Source organism: Protopterus annectens, chromosome 5.part1 (genome assembly GCF_019279795.1).
Source record: "Protopterus annectens isolate FY-2018-M chromosome 5.part1, PAN1.0, whole genome shotgun sequence".
Lineage (NCBI taxonomy): Eukaryota > Metazoa > Chordata > Ceratodontiformes > Protopteridae > Protopterus > Protopterus annectens.
Genome location: NC_056736.1, coordinates 602,499,579 through 602,521,002, shown reverse-complemented (window position 1 = coordinate 602,521,002; position 21,424 = coordinate 602,499,579). Strand labels below are relative to the sequence as shown.

Below are 21,424 nucleotides of genomic sequence, written 5' to 3'. Positions count from 1 at the left end.
AAAAAAAAAAACTCCTTCCACCTAATAAACCAAATATCTTCAACAAGATGCAGGTCATTTTCCTGCTAATTTAGTGCAAAAATATGCATCACTGGATCATAAATGTGGCAATGTTATGATACAACCACTCAAGTGAAAACATACAGTAGCCTGCTTTTCTTTCACAAGTTCTAGGTCACTCAAACTCTGACCCGTCAACCAGCACTACTGCAGTCAATATGCCAGTGACAAAACAAATCAGCAATCATCTTCTGAGCTGGTAAAATTACTCATCTACAGGTCTTTTTGTTTTGGGTGCAGGAATCCTGTACCATGAACAAAAGGCTGAATGCAGGAGAGAAAAGGCAAAATGCTTTGACAAGACAAAGCTCCTGAGATTTTTTAAGGAGAACACAGACTCAGTTCTATTGTATTATCAGTACCTGGGGACAAAAGTTACTGCATTAAGAAGGATTTAGCAAATGGAACTCAGCGCCTCATATTACGACCAGAGTTATAAAAACTCTGACAATGACCTAAATGCTGAAAGTCTGCAAGACACGTCTAGCAGTACCTTGTTCATCTATACTAAACCATACAGAGAGTAAGAAAGGATACAATTATAACAGATTTCTGAAAGCAGAAGGGGAGGGAGCACAATACAAATCTCAATTCAATGCCATTTCCCATCCCCTGCATCTTACAATGGGGATTCTGTCATCCTCTTTAACCAAACGGTATGTTCTGGATTTCACTTTTTATATTTAGAGGCCATGGATGTCTCAACTGGCCAGGCTCATTTTAAATGGGGGCCCAAGGAGAAATGCACCTGTCAGCATGACAGAATTAAAAATACACTTTCTCCAATACAAAAACAATTACCTTAATGGATTTAAGCACACATTACTCAGAAAGCTATATTATCTGACCAAGTTCTGTTGTTGTTCTCTTTCAGCTTTTCCCGGTTAGGGGTCGCCACAGCGGAACTCCAGTTTGATAATGATTGGCAGTAGATTTTCACGAACAACGAGGTGCCAGCTCGAAGTTCAACCTTAAACGAAGGCACGCCCATTTACGCATGTCTTTCGAACACCCACCCAACCGTGGGGAGGACATGCAGACTCCACACAGAAGGAACTCCCCGCACTCCAGCCGAGAATCGAACAGGAGAACCTCTTGTGTGAGGCAACAATGCTACCACTGCACCACCGCGGGGGGGGGGGGGGGAACAGCAGTGAATAGTTTTGTCCAACCCATCTGGTGCAGTGAGGATAAAGACATTTCCACAAATATAAAACGTGGACAGTAATTACTTTAAAAACATACACATTTATTAAACCTTATTGGATAATGCATACTATACAGCCAAATCTACTAACATGGTATATTGACAACTATTTAGTCATCACAGCATATAAGAATTACTAATCAAAAATCAGTGCCATCAGGCTTGGCTGTACCGATTTAACATTTTTCTACCCAGTTCTAATGTGCATCCATTTACTACTGGTATCTTAGTGAGAGGACAGTACCATTTTTGCTTTCATCTGCAGTTCATAGCCAGCCTTAGGCATAGGCCAACTAGGCACTTTTCTAGTATTTATTTTGTGTAAGTAGACCAGGATGGGGGCACCAAGTGGTGGTGGGGGGGCACCGTAGATCCCTTTTGCCTAGGGCACTAGTTGACCTAAGGCCACTCCTGCTCCAGATGCAGGAATTCTACTTTGCTTGCACTATACTTATCAACGGCCTTAAAATAAAGCTTTTCTTCTCAGACTACCTATAGTAAAGTCGGGCAGATAACCCTGTATAAAGAATTTTAAACATTTATAAAACAGGCCTTCAGAGTCAAACGTTTCTTACATAAGAGCCGGTCGCCTCTAAAAGATAAAATGCATTTTCTACACAGAAATCTATTACTGAACCTGCACTTAGTATAAGATCACAGTTGTGCCATAATGATTACTTCTTATTTAGCGGAGCTACCTTAAGGATAAGCCTGTATATTTAGAAGATCTATTTCATGTTGTACTCAATAAAGACACCACCTGAAAGTAAGGTTAGATTAACCATAAAAGAAATCTGGCAGAAGCCACTAAATATCTATGAAGTACTCATTACACTAAGCTCCTCATCAGGCATATTTATGAAATAGATTCACATTTTATCCCAAGTCTGAACCCTACCACCACATACAAAATTATTAAAACATACACAACTTTTTGTGTCTTGGCTTTTCCGGGTTAGGGGTCGCCACAGCGGAACTCCGGTCCGCTAATGATTGGCAGTAGATTTTTACTTACTGGCTTGCCGGGCCTAACGCACAACCTTCAACGAAGGAACGCCCATTCACGCATGTCGCTACACAGAAGACGCTCTAACTGAGAAACAAACGGGCAACGTCTGTGAGGCTACAACGCTACCGCAGCACCACCACCACACAACTAAATCAGTAAAATCCCAACATTCTAGAAATAAAGGCTCATCATTTTTCTCCTGTATTTAAAGATAATGAGCAAACATACAAAATAAAATAGTGTATGTGCAATTAATTTTCACTTTTCTGGTGGGTAGTGGACGTTTATCATATTTCACAGGACAGACTGAATCAAAAATAAAGCAAAAACACATGTTGCCAAATAAATTTATGTCATTCCCTATGCACTGAGAAACATGTCAAGCTCCTCAGATAATTTCTTTCAGGGTCATATCACACACTTTTCTTTATATAAAAAATAAATAAATAAATAAATAAAAGAACTGCTGATTTTCTAGCAAGAGACTACTACATACGATGAAAGCTGCCAGAATGTAAAGTACAAGGTAACAGTGTCTTCAGCCATGTTGTCTTAATCCTTAATTTATCTAGGATCATGAAACAAACAATTCACTTACAAATTACATCACATTACTGTCCAGCATGCAGACAGGACCAGCACATATAAACAATGCATCAGAGTTTTTATAAGCAGCATACGGTCTGTGCCAATCTACCTTGTTAAAATAGAACAGAGAAAAATCACTCTTTAATACAAGCACAAATTACGTTCATCAAGTACCATAATAAAATTATTTCAAGACTAGCAGCAGAGGACAGAGTTGCTCAGCTGCAAATGGCAACAGGTTCATCAACATTAACAATCATTTTTTTCTTCAAGAGTTTGGCTATGGAACGTAGTTTCAAAGTAAATTATCTAAAATGTCTCACACACCCTTAGCATCCATGCTTCCACCTAAACGTTATGGCTGGTACCATTACTTTCCTAGCTACAGACTTGTTTTAAGATATTTATAGGCAATTATACTATAACAACTTTAAGAATAGTAAACACCCCCCCCAAAAAATCTGAAATAAAATAACCACTGAAATCACCTTTCATAGTAAATTATTAGTGGATGATACTCAAATTTGACCTGCATATAGAAAATTGCATAATAAAAACTAGGGATGCTTTACAGAGCCAAAAAACATCACTGTATAGCACTAAAAAACCCAAATTATTTAAGACTACCTCATCAACTAACATATACACAGCTTCTTAGCACACACAAAATTATCCAGAATCCATCTGCTTGCCCAGCACTAAATATTCTACACAACCATGTTCCCAATTGGTCATTACAGTCCAATGACTGGAAACTCCTGTCCACAAACCTATCAAATCTGCTAGGCATTGTCTGCACTCATACCATCTTGCTAAGGCCTACAAACTTGTTACCTATATCCATTAGTTCAACAGCCCCCCCCCTCCCATCCTTCAAAACTATTCTGAAAGACTTCCTAGCCAAAAGCTGGCTCTGTTATGCTCAACACGAGGATAAACTTAATCGCTAAATGGTAAGCAAATACTTATTCATACCTTACACCTCCTAACTCTTCCCTTCACCACTCACCTACATATTTTTATCACTCTCCCCCCTGATTTTTTTCAATATGTTAAGCATGTTTTCTCACTTAACACTGAAATTCCTGGTTACATTATACTAAAGTTGCCTTTAATTTCTCTATAGGACTGGCTAAAACCTCTTTATTAAATCACTGCTATATAACCAGTTTCTATTCTTAACCAATGTTTTCATATTATGTCTAATTTGGTACAAACTGTATTTGTTCTTTACATTAAAGACAGTAAAAATGTCCCCTGCTGACATTAAGTTGAATTGACCTGTAGAGGTCCTTGAAATATTTCGAAAATGTTATGAAAAATCTGTATAAAAGCAGAGAAATATGGAAATAAAAAAGGCACAAATGGAAATGTTTAAGAATTAAATATGCCAAAGGTTAGAGGTAGATGAGGCTCAATTACTAACAGTTAGGAGAGGGGAAGAGGAGATAAAAATGGTGACTTACAACTAATGTACAAGAAATTCTCTAGGAATAGATGGTATTCCCGTGGAAGTTTAGAAGCTAGGAGGGAAAAATGATAAAGCTCTTGGGGTTTTGTTTAACAGTATTTTAAAAGAAGCATCAACATTCTCCAAGAAAGCAGTGGTAGCTGTAATACCTAAAGATGGTAAAGACCCATCAGATCCAGCTTCATAGGCCCAATTCAATTCTAAACCATGAATATAGTGTTTATACTACACCTTACTATCACTCAACCTCTGTCCTCACAACCTTCCATACCAAATCCACTTTAACCCCCAGTAATGACATCCTCTTATTAACTACTTACAGATTTTATCTTAGTATTTTATCTTGAACTAGACTATTTCTCAGGAACAGCTCTGGTTTAGTCAACTTTTCTGTTACTTACTGTTTTTCACTCAATGTTATTCTGATGCAAGATATGTTCTCTGAAACAGACAAAACCTATTTAAAGTACAGTACATGACAAAGTACAGTAAACATGCGTTAATCTACTGTATTATAACTTTGATGATGAAGAGCCTCTCCCCCCAGGCCTCTGCTGAATAAGGGCTCTTGCTCAGTTGGACTCGACCAGTTAAATGTCAAATAAATAGACAGATATATAGATAGCTAAAATATGTCTATAATGGCAAAGGTGATTCCAAAATTGACAAATAAGTACCAATGTTGTTTTGTGGAAGGGAGGCAAACATTTAACAATAATAAAACAATGATGAGCCAGAGAGAAACAGAATGTAAAAAAAAAAAAAAAAAAAAAAAAACACACCACTGTTGGTGGGTATTAATGCAGAGAAAGCATTCTACAGAGTACGCTGGGATTTTATGAGCAGGGCAATGGAGGCATTTGCATTCCCTGATAAAATTACAAAGGTTAATTAGGAAGAAATACGAAGCATCCGAGAAGAAAATTAAAGTGGGTAGGTTCCTCTCTGATGAGTTCCGTTTGAGCAGAGGAACCAGACAGGGGTGTCCTTTTTCTCCTTTGTTGTTATTTGTGTTATATTTACAACCATTAGCAAAAAAATATAAGGGAATCAGACATTCAAAGACATGATTGGTATGGTAGTCAGGAAATGCTGGCTTTATTTACAGAGGATACTTTTATACCGGATAAAACCAGAAAAGGACACTTCAGTGTTGTGGAACATTCTGAGGCAGTTTCAAGTCTATTGGGATACAAAATTAATGAGGAGAAAACAAAGGCAATAGCTGGAAACTATGTACCCACAGGGGAACTGTTTCAGCAATACCCAAATTTATGGGGACATAATTAAATACTTATGATTATGGATTAAAAAAAATATGTGTTGTGGCAGCTAAGGATACATGGGAAGGGAAGAGACTAAACAAAATAAAAAAATGGAAGCTCTGTTTTATAGATATGCATAACAAGATACAAGCAGTCAACGTGTTTTTAGTCCCTTTAGTTTAATACACAGGTCAGGCATATTTTTATCAACCAGAAGAGAAGTTGTGGACAGCAATTAATAAAGAGCTGAAGGATTTTATCTGGGAGGGGAAGATGGCAAGAGTTAAGTGTGATAAGCCAATTCTTCCAAAACAACAAGGTGTTTTGGGATTACCTGATTTGAAGGGGTATTTCAGAGCTACACACAATCAAGGCTCCTAAACACATCAACTCAAAGCAGAAAGGGATAACAATGAAACTGTGGGGAAGCTCAAGAAACAAGGACAGACTACGATTTTGAATGCAGATCCTTTAGGAATATAGCAATAACCATACAGAATATTACATTCTTAGAGTAGGAGAAAATATTCTAACTAAGCCAAGACAGGAATGGAGATTCTTTGTGCTGCTTCTTCTTTTGGCTTTTTCCCGGTTAGGGGTCGCCACAGAGGATTATCTGTCCGCTCATGATTGGCAGTGGAGTTTTACTGTGTCAAGTTGCCAGCCCAGTGGCCAACCTTGCACAGAAGGCACACACGCATGCACTCATGCCTAGGGCCAATTTAGAGTGTCCAATCCACTACAGCATGTCTTTGGGATGTGGGAGGAAACCCACGTGACCACAGGGAGGACATGCAGACTCCCCACAGAAGGCACCCCAGCCGAGGATCGAACCAGAGAACCTCTTGCTGTGAGGTGACAACGCTAACCTAACAGGATGAAAGGTATGGTTGGGGGTTTATTTATAAAGAGAAGAGTATGAGAGTTTTTTTTCCAGGACTTCACAGGAAAAGAGTGCTCCACTGGCAGGGGGATACAGAACTGATGACGACCTAGGTTTGATAAGCAGCTCTAGTGACTGACAGAATGGCAGGTAACAGATGGGTGTGCCCATCGATATCCTCCCAAACAGGAAGTTGCCCGCAAACATAATCAGAGCAAAGGTGGTGGTAAAAAGGAGTGGGGAAGTCATAAAGAATAAATCCTCCCCAGATTAAGCACAGATGAGCACTGCCACCAAGACTCCCTTAGGATCCATTACTAGCTACAGCAAAAAAACAACCGTAAGCTGTGTGTGTGGAAAGTAGCTGGTAGACCAAACATGGATATCCGGTACTGGGAACCAGGCCATTAACAATTGGGTCCAAAGGGACCAAAAATAAAACTTACTGGGGCCTATCATTGAATGTAATATATATTTTAATGTGTTGCAGCAAAAATGCAAGAAAACCAAAAAGTTGCATCTGATTTAGGAGAATGTTCTGAAAGACAAATCAGGAAAAGGGATATATGGATGTTACCACCACCAGGGTATCTTAAAAACAGAATAATACAGTTGTAAGTTTAAATACAGATCATCATGTGGGGTGGTACAACCTTACTCTAGGTTTAGCCTGTTCAGAACACATTTCCTAAATTAGCAGGTCATTTATTTTAGAGTTTATACCCTTATTTTTCCTTCCAGCTATGTAACTGCGGATAGCCCATGGGATACACAAAAGTAGCTTCCAATGGGGTATTGCAAAAAGAGTCGGTAAAATGCTAGTATTGGGTCCTCAAGGGAAGTAGTGTGACTTACTGCACCATAAACGATATAAATAACCAGAATAACCTTCCTAACTGATCAAACAATGAGGAAATGAATGCAGCTACCAAATAAGATCAGCATGCATACACCAACAAAAGCCTGGGTGGTAACGGAGAGCTTATATGGAAGAAAAAAAAGGGGAACGTAACTTACTGCTACAAAGGTATGTTCTGCAGGAAAATATCACAAGGACTCCCAACATACGGGGTAAGGAAGATTCGGGAGAAAGAATTTCATGGCATAATAATAATACAATATGAAAAAATTACTACTTAGCAGAATGCCCTACAGCAAGCCCTCTAAGGTGCAAGTATGTACAGTACTGTACCCTTTAATATGCAGACAATTCCTAGGGGTGGGAGCCATCTGGAAAGCACACGTGGAGGCCAAATGCACCTTCAGCTGTGCAACACAACTCCAGCTAGACTCTTGTATATACATAAAAGCCAAATAAACATACACCTCCAACACGTGAAACTATTTACTGACATACATCTCAAACACACAAAACTCTTTATTTACTGACAAACACAAAAAAAGTTCCAGCATCTAAAGAATTTTACTTTTCAACAGCCATATTATATTAATACATATCCAGAATGCTTTTGCAGTTTTATAGACATAAATAATAGGGCAGCTTCTACACAGACACATACACAGCACAAGATGCATCACATGTGCCAAACTTCAGACCAAAGTCACAAGATTCACAAAATATGTTACGGGGGGGGGGGGGCAGCTTTCAACTACATCTAAGCAATGCAAATATGCACCAAACATTCCTTACTTTGTGAATTCAGTGACAGGTAGTAATACTCCTATCTGCAGATCAGTTCATGTGGTACACGCTCAGCATAATATAAAAACTAAAAAGCACTCTGGACTCAAACACCACTAAAAACCTTTAATTGTCCAAGGTTTTGTGGATTTCTCTCCATCAGTGTTAAATAATCCAAAAAACATCAGTTACTTAAATATGAAATTCAAATTTCAAATCACAAAATACAGCATTAAACTATTACTACATAATTTTTAAAAATCAACATTAGAAAACTACACCAATTGCTCACTGCATGAGAATATCAAGCGATAATTTTCAAAAATTATGTAGTGGATATGTACTTTTAATCTTTTACTAAAACTTGATTATGTGTTCTGAATGGAGGCTGTGTTGTGTGTGTTAATTGGCATTTGAGTCTGGTGTGCTTTTTGACTTCTACTGCTTTACTGTCATTGACTCAGTTTACTGGCTTCCTGGATCTTTTTTTCTCTTATAGTATAGTAGCTGCCAGATATTCACATTGATAAAAGTACACGAGACCTAAGAAGGCAAACATAACAAAATAACAGAACTACAACTATATGGACACAGTGATGTTTGCATACTTAAAACTCAAATTTTAGGTTTAGGAAAGCTATCGCTGATGGTAGATATCTGGATTTGAAGATTTTACTTGGAAAAACATCAGGTTTCAAGGGCTACTTGATGTTAATTCCTTAGGAGTATCCAAGATCTACATCTATAGTTTTTTACACTACTCACACCATATAAACAAAAACAGAATTCTCTGTAATAAACACTGTTTTAGAAACTCATTCAGTACTGCAACTGCTTTACTATTGGCCACAGACAGCATCTGTAATAACATGAATGAAGATCTTGTTACAAATGCAGTGCTTGTAGACATAACACAATTTAATAAGAGTTTAAAAAGTATCACTTAAAAACAAGCAAACATACAGAAAGGAAATCAAAGCAGATCACCATTTATACATCTCATCTCCTCTTTACTTGTAATTTTCAGCAGTCCAACATTACATAAATTGTTGAATGCCTGACTATTACCCAGAGCTCTTACCACTGGGTCCAATCGGGGGGGGGGGGGGGGGGGGGTGCTATCAATGTTGCAATCTGCAGGAGCATTTGATGTCCAAAAAGGTATTATTATGCATGGCTTTGTATTTACTTTGAGGCCATGGCTCTGACATCAATCATTAATCTGTGTCAGACCTTTCTATAGGATATCAACATAATTTGGGTTCATAGGTTAGTACTAGGCTAACTGCCCTTGCGAGCCATTGTAAGCCTAGCCAGTTATCCCTTGTGAGACTCAAACCCTGCATCTTGTGTTTATAAGGCAAACACCTTAACCATTAGGCCACCCTCCCAACCCCCAACAGTCAACGATTCCCACAACTTACACTCCTCAGCAAACCTGGTCAGTCAAAAGCCAACTACATTTACCATGACATCTGAGAAATGTATCCCAAAAGGAGGGGGCCCAGCACTCTGCCCTGTGGTACTCCACTGATGACTGGCCTCTTACGGATGTTGATTCCCCCACTCAAACAATGTGTCCCATCAATGAGCCATTTGGCCATCCATCAGGTGACTTAGAGGTTTAATGTCCAACTTTTGAGAGTGTTAATCTATAATACCACAGTACGGTACTACGTAAAATGCCTTGGCCAGGTCAAGATAAGCAGTACGCACTGTCTTACCCTCATCCATGGTCTTGGTGGTACTCTCAAAAGTCCACCAGACTGAGCAGGCAGAATCTACCCTTGACAAAGCCAAACTGGGTTGAGTCTAGAATCTGGAGATTTCCTGTTTCATTGTTAATCAGGTCCATGATCACTCTCTCCATAGCCTTGCATGAGGCTAGTCAGACTTATGGGCTGATAGCTTCCTGAGTCAGCTGGATGCCCCCCCCCCCACTTTAGTAGCCTGTGCACTATTGGGATAAAGCCTGTCTGGCGACTATGGTTAATTAGAGATCTGACCGGGTCTGCCAAGTCATGTTTCAAGCTACTTAATAGGCACCCTGGGATTCAGTCAGTGACCATTGATGCAGTGTTTCTAGCTTTAAAAAGTGCAGCAGTGACCTGTTCTTTGTGATAACAGGGAAAAAATGGTAGGGGTCGATGAGGGGATGAAATCTGTGCAGAATTTCTCAACCAGCAGGTTTGCCATTTCTTTTGGAAGAGTATAGGTAATGCCATCTACATCCAACTCAGAATACTGTTGAGAGTTTCCCTTACGATTTCAGACCTTTGGGAGGCTATTTTAGTCTCATATTTAGCGTTTGAAGACTTGACTAGTTCCCTGATTTGCCTGTTGAATCTAAAGTGTTTTTTTTTTCTCTGTTGTGCACCCTCCCACTTACTTCTAGACAGGAACTTCTTCCTTCTACTGCACAGTCTATGTCAAGAATCCACCAAGGATGGCATGTTTTTCCAGCTAGCCGTGGGTTTAAGTTTGGTCAGGTACTGCTGTGGTCATACAGGGCATTTGTGTATCTTTCTGCATAGGCCTCCATGTTTGAGGTTAGGGGGAGTTTCAAAATTACCTATGCTATCACTTAATAAAAAGTAATCTGCCTTGGAAAAAGGTATGATGGGGGTTCAACTGTTACATTAATTTCAAAGACAGATTTACGACCCGATCTTACCAATGAGAACATTACCAGGGGGGGGGGGTGCAACGCTCCCCCATGTTTGCGAGTTTGTGAGTACTATGTCAAGGATATCTGCGCCCCTAGTGGGAATGCAGACCAGTTGTTCAGAGCATCTGCACTGCCTGCATGTTAGTGGTCGTATAAGTGTCTCAGTTTCAGTTTATGGAGAGATACTTAAAATCGCCCATGATAGTATGTTGGACTGAATGTTAACAGATTCTAGTAACTTCAGGTATGCAGAGTGATATTTATGGTTCAGCACCTGTAGCTAGCGATTATATAGTGGAGAATTTTGCCTATGTTCAGCTGGACAAGTAATTCAAGTGAGTCACCCTGCTTGACCAATATAAACGTGAGATTCCATTAACAAACAAACACCTCCTCCTTTCATATTTCTTTTTCGGAGGGTGGTCTGAAATATGACAGACAGTGTAGTCTTGCACTGCAGGCATGCCTTCCGCAGCCTTGAACCTCATCTCTGTAACTGTACAGACATCAGCATTGTCCAGGGTGAGGAGAGCTTCCAGGAAGTGCAATTTATTGTTAATACTACTAGCAGTGAGCAGTAGTATCTTCAGCTTGGCATTAAAAGAATTTGTTACCTTGACAGGTCTGTTGATTTGGCACTGCCTAAAAAGGCAGTATGTGGGATACTAATACTGTGGCCAATATTCGAAAGTCTAGCAACAACAGGTGCAGACCATCTCTGGCAAAGCAACGTGGTCTGTTGAACATGTTTTACCAGGCTGACAAATACTGGACCCTCTTGGAATGGCACCAGTAGCTAAGCCAATCATGTTCTATTTCCACTGTGGTATTCTCTGTGAGAGTGGAATACTGCTCCATACGAGGTTCACACCAGCCTGTGACACGTATTTAGAGAGGTACATCACGTCTCTCTCTTCATATAGTCCAGTGAAGTACATCTCATTTATGTTAAGATCATACTTAAATTCAAGTGTGGCTATGGCCCCCCTGATGCCGACAGTTGATACTTCCAAATAAGTCTTAAACCCGGTTAAACTGAAAAGTTGAGTCCATATAGTTAGGATCAAAAACCCAAATACTTCAACACTTAAATATCCCTTCACTTAAACTCTGACTTGCCTTCAACAAAAAAAAAGTCTGCCTAATGTTTGGCATATGAAGATGTGAATTCAGTATAAGAGTTCAGAGTGAATTTCCATACTATTCACAGAGATGAAAAAAACTGGGCTAGGCAGATTTTATCTCTCAAAGAAACATGTGCATTTAACTGAAGGTCTTCAAACACACCCAATAACTATTTCAGATCATGCACCACCAATAAATAAAAAAAGAGACACTGGCACTTTCCCACTTACCAGTTGAAGAGAATAATTTAAAAGAAGAATTAATTCAGGAGCTACTAGAGAAGACAGATTTGCCTTCTGAAAACATAGCTAAGGAGTGTGATAAAATTAAAGTGGAGCTGAAAACTAGGTTGGAAATAAAAGACAGGGAGATATGGCTAAACAGTAATGAGAATTATTTACAGGGATTGAGAAATGTTAAATTATTGCAAAATAAGGGAAATCTCCCAGAACAAGAACAGGAGCAACTGCAGAATGCTAAACAGAAAATAAAGGATTGCTCGATAACATGTAGGAGTTTAGAAAGATTGCTGTTAAGCAACTGTTTTGTGATAATTCTATAACAAAAAAACTTCTAGCACAACAACTCAGGCAACAAAAAGTGGAAAGGGCAGTCACCAAGCTTAGGGAGCCTATAACAAGGAAGATAAGAATATTTTGGAAATTTTATAAAATTATGTATAAAAGCACAGAAATATGAAAATTAAGAAAATGTACAAATGGAAACATTTATGGAAGAATTAAATATGCCAAAGTTAGAGATAAATGAGGCTTAATTACTAACGGAATAAGAAGGAATGAGAAAACAATGGCTATGTATAACCAACCTACAGGAAAGTCCCCAAGAATAGATGGTATTCCTGCGTAAGTTAGGAGGGAAAAAAAACTGAAAATCCGGAAGGTTTTGTTTAACAGTATTTTAAGAGGAGAAGAAGTACCAACATCCAAGGCAGTGGTAACGGTAATACCTAAAGAAAGTAAAGATCCATAACCATGATTATAAAGTGTTTAGGTCTATAACGGCTAAAAGAATGGTAAAAGTGATACCAAAATTGATAGATATGGATCAGTGCGGCTTGTGGAAGGGAGGCAGACATTGGAGAATATTAACAGAACACTGGCAGTCCAGAGGGAAGAAGAATGTAGAAGTACCACTTTTATTGGTGGGTCATGACGCAGAGAAAAACATTTGACAGAGTAGACTGGGACTTCAAGAGTAGGGCAATGGAAGCATTTGCTTTCCCTGACAATTATAAAGCTAACTAGAAGAATATAGGAGGGAATCAGAGGTGCAAATTAAAGTGGGTGGGGTCCTCTCTGATAATGTCTTCTCGAGTAGAGGAATCAGGCAAGGTTGTCCACTTTCCCCTTTGTTGTTTGCATTACATTTAGAACCAATGACAAAGAAAATAAGGGACTCAGACATTCAAGGATATAACTGGTATGGTAGTCAGGAAAAGCTGACTATTTGCAGATTGATATTTTATACATGACAAACAAGAAAGGGACATTACAGTATTGTGGAACATTTTAAGACGGTTTCAAATCTTCTCGGGATACAAAAGTAATGAAGTTAAAACAGGCAATAGCAGTAAATTATACCCACACACTGATTGGTCCAATAATATCCATATTTATGGGGACATGATAAAATGAAGTATTTAGGAGTATGGATTAGAAATGACTGTGGTGGCAGCTAAGGATATATGGGAAGAGACTAAACAGAACATAATACAAAAATTGAGAAACTGGAAGTTTTGTTATAAAGGATACAAAGATACAAGCCATTAAAAATGTTTTTATTACCTTTAGTCTTATGCACACATCAGGCATACTTTTATCAACCGGAGAAGTTGTGGACAGAAATTAAAAAAAAGTTGAAGGATTTTTTCTGGGAAGCAAAGACAGCAAGGGTCAAGTGCGATAAGCTGATCCTACCAGTAGAACAAGATGGAATTGGATTATCTAATTTGAGGGGGTATTTTAAAGCAACTCAGTTAAGGCTCTTATACACAGCACAGACAGAAAACTATAATTCAAACTGGAAAGGAATTATGCTGGCACAGGGAGGAAGCTCAAGAAATAAGGAGGGATAGGGATTTTGGATGCAGACTCTTAAGGAGAGCAACAAAAACCATACAGAGTACTATATTTATAAAATAGCAAGAAATATTCTAAGAACCAAACCAGTGCGAGAAGGGAGAAGAGAGATTTTGCCGATAGAGTTGACTGTGGTCAGGGATACAGATAAAAGGCAAGAGGGTGCTGGAATTTATTGGAAAAAACTGGCAAAGGAGCCAAGATATTGGGAGGACATAACTAGAAAGGGAAAGGTAACAGAATGAGAGGAGGCCAAGAATTTACTTGGACTGCAGGTTAGAGATTGCCTTCCTTATCAAGGATTGATATCAGGAGTATAGGCAAAGAGAAATTATATTAGAGTATAGGCAAAGAGAAAGAAATGGTGGGCTGCTAAATGAAATAACAGCACTAGTAAAGTTTTTAATAGAATCTAGAACAGAACCTGCCGCTAAACAAAATTAGTAAAGCATATAAAACATTGCATGAAAATTTTAAGAATCAGAGGTGCTTAAGAATTGGGACGAGAGACTGGATAAGCAATTCACAAAGAGACAATGGGGGAATATATGTATATCTCCCAAACATGCAACAAAGTCTAGAAGATTTAGGATCTTTGTCTGGAAGTGTCTACATAGGAATGTTTATACCCGAAGTAGACTCCAAAGAATTTTTCCTCAGGTGGTTAGCAAATGTTGGAGGTGCGACGGGCAAGAAAAAGGGAGCTGGGAATATATATTTTTGGAGGTGTGATGAGCTGGCAGGCATCTGGGATTCCCTGTGGACCGCTCTGTCAGAAATGCTGGGTGAGTGGATTGGACTGACTGGGAAGATGATTTTGTTTGAGTTATGCTACAGAATCGGAATTGCTAAACAAAGTAAAGCCTTGCTGAGTCTAATTATGGGGGCTGCCAAAAAAGCAATTACTAGAAAATGGAAATCAAAGTCTAGACCAACTTTAGTAGAAGTACTGAACATAGTAACAGACATAAAACAACCGAATTGGAATCTTTAGAAAACGGAAGGAGCAAACTACATAGAAAAACTGGGAATTGTGGGAACAATATATGCAGAGCAGGAATGTCAGGATTTGAATGAGCTATATAATGCTTAACTGACAATAATTGGATGTTTCATAAGTGATGTATGGTGTTTACAACTACAGTTGCTTTATTGGTGTCTGTGATGTAAACCGTTTGCAACTAAAGTGATATAATTTTGTATGTTTTTCATTTATATAAATTTAAGATTGCCTTTGTCATACATGCAAAATTAATAACGATGTTTGGCAGAAAAAAGTCTACCTATATGACTTAACAGATTCTGAGATAAAGTATCATTTAGAAAAAGATTACTATATGGGAAACAGCTTTGCCTGCTTTATGAGAGTGATACAGCATGCAGGACAGGCTGAGATGCCAACCAAGTTACACATACACAGCAGCTTGTACACAACCATGCAACAATTCACAGAAGCAGTGGGAAATTTCTGCACTTTGGGACATTATGCAGAATACAGTAAGTTCAAGAGATACTTCCAACCACACTATGTCTGCCTGGACAACAGTTCCTCCTCTGATCAGTTCACACCCCAGTAATGGTCAGCTCCAGGTGCTGCAAGGCACATCCCCCAAGTAAAACTAGAGATTCCCCCATGAGGTGATGCAGAGTGCAAACCCATGGTCAGAAGAGCATAATGCAATGCAGCACCATGAACATAAAAATTATGTTGACTATACATTCTCTACACTTAAATGTCCACAAACTGAAACCTGCAATGCTCCACAGTCAATCAATGAAACTCTGAAAAATGAGAAAAAAAAAAATCAAAATTTCAAATAAAAAAACACAAGAATGGAACTTCACACAAGGACTTCAAACAACTGATCAGATAACAATTAATGTGATTGTATTGCCCACACACAGCAAAAATAAGCTAAGAAACCAAAAAAAAAACTGTTATGGTTATTTTCGGTAACAGATTAGCAAATGAAAACTAATAACAATGTGCTAATTAGGTTAAGTAAATGGCAAGCAAATCATGGATGCAGCTGGACAACAATTCAATTAAGTATTTGAGGCAGGTCACTTGCCCACAGTTTCGAGCACAACAGATCTAATTATTGCGACAACCACCCCACAAAGATAGGCAAGACGGCCTACTTATAACCTCAACAGGTTAGCCAGAGTTTCAAAAATATATTAAAAGGGTTAGTATCTAAAATAAACAGGCATACAGCTCAAGGAAATGTTGTAATGCCTCAACGAACTCCAAGATGAAAATAACTTAAGTTCCAATATGCAGTCTGTGGACAGTTAGCATACTGCGGTTTCATTTAAAAGTTGTAAAGAGCCTCTTGAGGTCTAAAAGGTAAATAGCATTTTATTCCAATCAATTTTATCACATTCTGTGGTACAGCAAACAGCAGCATCGCCATACACTACTGATCTGTGAACTTAAGGAATATCCAAGTTAATCTGACTGATATACCCCGATAATATTACTTCTGTGTCAAGACCGAACAGAAAATTTCTAAGACGGTCAATAAGTTAAAACAACACAGCTTAGTCACTTAGTAGTACAAAGGCGGTCAGTATTCTTTAAGTATTTGATACCACGAGTGATGCGTTAGATATGAATAATGCATTACAAGACATGGCAAACAATCCAACTAGCTACTAACTGATCAATTTCTAAAGTGCTCTACTATGGTAAACACATTCAAATAAATACCATGGAAACCTAAAAATACCCTAGATTCTCAGAGAATCTATATTACCAGTATTGGATCTATATGCTATGGAATGCGAACAGTGGGCCTACACTGGTGGTGTTCTCAGAGTATTCGTATAAATAAGGCGGCTATCACTGCACTAGCTGTGACTATACTGTACTGAAATCACCAGAGGCTAAACATACCGCTTATCGTTATGTTGGTAGCAGGTAGGGTATTCAGAGTACCCTTGTTTCCTTAGAGGATAGGTAGACAAGCCAACTCTGAGAATGAACTAGCTAGTCAGGTGGTACTGAACAACTTGCATTATCTGACATGATCTTTTTTTGCCAGCATAAGTTGCTGTAACAGTGGAACATGCCACTGTTACATTTCCCATATGAGTAGCTGAACACATTGCAGACCGCAAGTTGTTTATATATTTTTCTTTAATCTACTGTCACCAAGTGTGAAAACCCACACAGATCGACTTTTGTTGCACACCATTCAGTAAGACAGACAATTGAGTTTCACACATGATTTGAACTACACAAAACTGATTTACAGCAGCCACCACAGATATATCTGTACAAGGAACAAAAGGCACAAGAACTAACAATGACCTACCTAGTTTCATTATCATGTCACAAAAACTGTAATATTAAAAATGGAGAGATTCACATTAGCAAAATCAAAAAGTCTCTGCAAACAGAAATCACTATCCAACAGCATGGGGAGACTAAAGGAAAATAAATAAGACCCACCACTCGCACCACACACACACACCAGTTAATGTAGCAGTTTTACTCAAATAAATATTCCCATTTCTTTAAACCTTATTTAAAAGCCTCTCTTTTATTTGATTTAGCCAAGCAAATAAACTAACTTTCAATGTTTCTTTCAACCACAACCCAAGCCACATCAGCAAATATGTACTCTGTAGTAACAACCAAACAATATTTTGATGGAAGGAAGCCAAACTATCCCAAAGGGAGACAAAAAAAACCGACAAAAACAAACAAAGCCATTACAGATGGGCTATGAACCCTAATCTCTAAAGCTGTAACACTGCCTTAATCTAAAGTCAAGTCCATTTTGTCCTAAACCACTACAGTAAAACTATCATCCGAACAGGATAAACTTTCGATTAAAGCATTACCCCAGCTTGGGTTTCAAAACAGTGTACCGGTATCACACACTACAGCGAATGGACAATGCCATTTCCATCTTCCAGACCCAGCACTAGGGAAATAGGTGAAGCTGCAGCCACACATCGGGGTAGAAATTCCTTTACCTGTACTTTTTCTATCCAATATCAGCAGAATTCGCTGTGCGCACTAAAGCACTACTCCTATCAGAAAGCCACTTTTTCACATACTAAATATAATCTTTGTATTACACTTAAACACATTCAGTTCTCTCTCCCTTTCAGTTCTTACTTCCACAACAAAACAGCCAAGCACTACGGAGTCTAGCAAAAAAACTTGGACAAGAGGTAATTTACAATCTCTCTCAACAGATCCTAACTGCTACTTATAATAATAGGATGACCAAAGTGTAACATTTTTAATGGAAACTTGAACTTTTGCAGAATAAACCAATACCCACAACCAGTTCAAAGATCTTAACTTCAATTTTTTTTGCAAAATAAAAGCTTATTCTTGTAGAATTTGAATTATGTTGTTTACTGCAGTATTTAGGTAGTTCAGATAAAAATAAATTGTTTTATGCAACTGTTAAAGGAAACTTAGAAATTATATTTTGCCCCAAAATCAAGACATTTGCCATTTTCAGGAAGTTTCATAGGGCACAACAGTTCAAATAGGGACTGTCCTATATAAACCCCAATCAGCTGCCTCCTTTTCATCTCCTTCAATTGTACTCTCATACTTCAACAACCATGGGCCATGAGGGACGAATTCTTACTTCACATAAGCACATCAGACTTATAGATAGGTTTATAGATTACTAAGCTACCTGCCCCTGTGGGCTATTTTAAGACTCGCCAATTATCCCATCGAAGAATCAAACCCTCATCTTGTGTGAATAACGTAAACACCTTAACCATTATGCCAATCTCCCACAACTTTGCCCAATTCAAAGTTTCACAATACTAGATTTGGATACAGTTTCCTTCCTAAATGATATTCTGCATGACCAAGTAAAATATCTAAAACATGCTGACAATTCACAGATTCTGCACATCACAAACATCTCAAGTCTGGTCATGTATCAAGCATGTTGCAATAATCGCAATACTCTAAGAACCTTTAAAAATCGGCTACAACATGTTGATGCTTGTCAATACTACTACTCTGTCAAACATATACAACAAGTATTAAGAGATAAATCACGGTATATTATAAAAGCACTTTTTTTACACAAATTCACCCACTAAAAAAAAATCAATATAGCATTATGCAAAGGGTAACCAATAAAAAACAAAAGTACATATCAAGTGAGTTACTAGACTTGAATAATCAAAAATAACCCCAATTCCCCACAGGGCAACCCACGCCACAAGACTACTAAAACTACAACATGCACTATTAGTGTACCACGGCGTTTACTATGTACTAATTCAGTTTATACAACATTAGTGTGCACCCACTATAGTGCACACTGAAAAACTATAACAGAAAGTCAATAAGAACACAGACACAAACAATAATGTAGACTGCTTGTGTCAAGGATTAGTTTCCAACATGCCCGAAGCATGACTGCCGAGATCCAGGATGTTGACAGCAGCCATCAATTAACTATGGGACTCTGAACGCCCTCAATTTAACAAAATTACATAAAAGGTGTTCTTTCAAAAGTGAAATTACAGGCACAATAGGGTAAGAACACACTACAAATCTCACCAAATATGAAATGCATGCTTCTGAAAACAAAACCGGAACTCGGACTTAGATGTACGTGACGTTTACTTGCGACTACGGAACTGTCTCAAAAAGTCAACGTAAGGAGCAAGTGAGAGCACTTATAAGCTTTTGTTTTGGGAATTCCGTAACAAAGTAGACGTATAGAAACAACCTGCTGTCTCTTTAAGAAAGAGCACGCCAACGAAAACACAGGTAATGCTGTGCGACCGCAGCAGTGGCAGTATAGTTAAACAGATCGTGTTCCAATTGCAAACTGAAAACGTACATGGCTCTTCAAAAAAAGCTGGCTCCCCTAGACAAGACTGAAACTTAAAACTGTATTTTTCTTCCAGGCCAAACCATTGTTAATTATCATGAATAATAATGCTACAATAACCATGGGGGAACACCATAACTACAACGGATACTACAGAATAGCCAAAATATAACACAAGCAGACAAGACTAGCTGATAGTACTTAAGTTAAACAAGTCTGTTGTAAAAGCTGGCCATAAGAATCAGAAAGATGACAGGGCCAAGGCTACGGCTAATAGGCAATAGCGGATCCCAGTGCAGCCACCACACTGCCTGCAAAGGAAGAGTAGTTGAGGGGGAATCAGGTACAGTCATCGGCAGTACCAGATTCCACCCTACCCTAATTATTTCATTGACATACTGAACCGACTGCATAAATACATCATGTGTTTAAGAAAAAGTACATATTCATTATTGTCGCCCTACAGTACCCCTTATTCCTACCTCTATCGGTGATCCGTAGCCAATCCTGTCCCCTTTACTCTTCTTTGCTTCAAAATGGCGCCAATTTGTCTGAACCTACACCAATCGAACGGTCTTAGGAAGGCAGTTACGGAGACACAGCGTCCCCTACCGACTATTGCTGAGAAACGGGAAAAACAAAAACTAAAAAAACTAGCTGGAACACTGTCGTCTTATTGACAGCTGTCACTCTTTAGTACTTAGTTTGGGTTGTTTCTCCTATAATTTACTAAATCAAATGACGTAAACAAATGAAAGTGAATAGCGTTGACAAAACACTGTTAGTAATGAAGGTGTTTCCTACTTACTTCTAAATTGCCCTTAATCTTGTAGCACATTCCTGATTTTGCCTCATGTTTTTGCCCTGTCCCTCGAAGAAGTTTTGTTAATGCACTGAGGAATGCATCAATGCAGTCATTCAGTAATGCCAGTCACTAGAGAGCCATAATTGGTGTTCATTCAATTCATGTTGCCACAAGTATTGTGCTAATGACTTTTTAAAGTGAATTAAGATTAATATTTTAAAACTGTTTCTGATTTTATGTGCTGTCCCCATTCAGTGGTTTATGTCGTTATCCCCGATTTTTGAGCAAAGGCGTTGAGAACTATCGTATTAAGTTCCTCCTACACTTAGCTTTTTTCAGCCCATGACTGAACACATATCCGACTATAGAACCGGTATGTCCATATATCCCTGTGCATACAGAATCAGACAGATATGCACACCCGAACTGGCTCTCCCCACCCCCACCAGGCATGTGTACCCCTACCCCCAATCTGTCTATGTGTGGTACTGGATTTGTTGCGTCTGATATACATATAAGCAACATATACAAATACCATTGAGAGAGACTCTGGAAGCCATAGAGTGTAGTGCTGCAACCAGAGGTACACCAAGTGTAACCAGTGGGATGTGCAAATAACATGGTAAGCCCTATTGTGCAATAGGCGGTAGTAGTTCCAGACCTCTCAACCAATCGGGGACAAATTTCAACAGAATCAGGGACAAGTCAAGAAAAAATCAGGGACACTTTTTAAATATTAGTGCTATTAACTTGAAACATTGACAGAAT

At 38.6% G+C, this 21,424-nt stretch overlaps 1 protein-coding gene across 2 annotated transcripts in view; it reads right to left on the bottom strand.

Annotated features, from left to right (window-relative positions):
• PDS5B (PDS5 cohesin associated factor B) overlaps positions 1–20,416 on the bottom strand; it is a 3,703,643-nt gene extending 3,683,227 nt beyond the window's left edge. Inside the window, exon 1 of one of the 2 annotated variants that reach the window (XM_044073218.1) lies at positions 20,334–20,416. The gene's annotated coding sequence lies outside the window, so the exon portion shown is untranslated. Of the gene's footprint in view, positions 1–19,574; positions 20,218–20,333 lie in introns of those variants that run through there. The other variant, XM_044073219.1, reaches the window with a different exon arrangement.
• Positions 20,417–21,424: the final 1,008 nt, after the last annotated feature.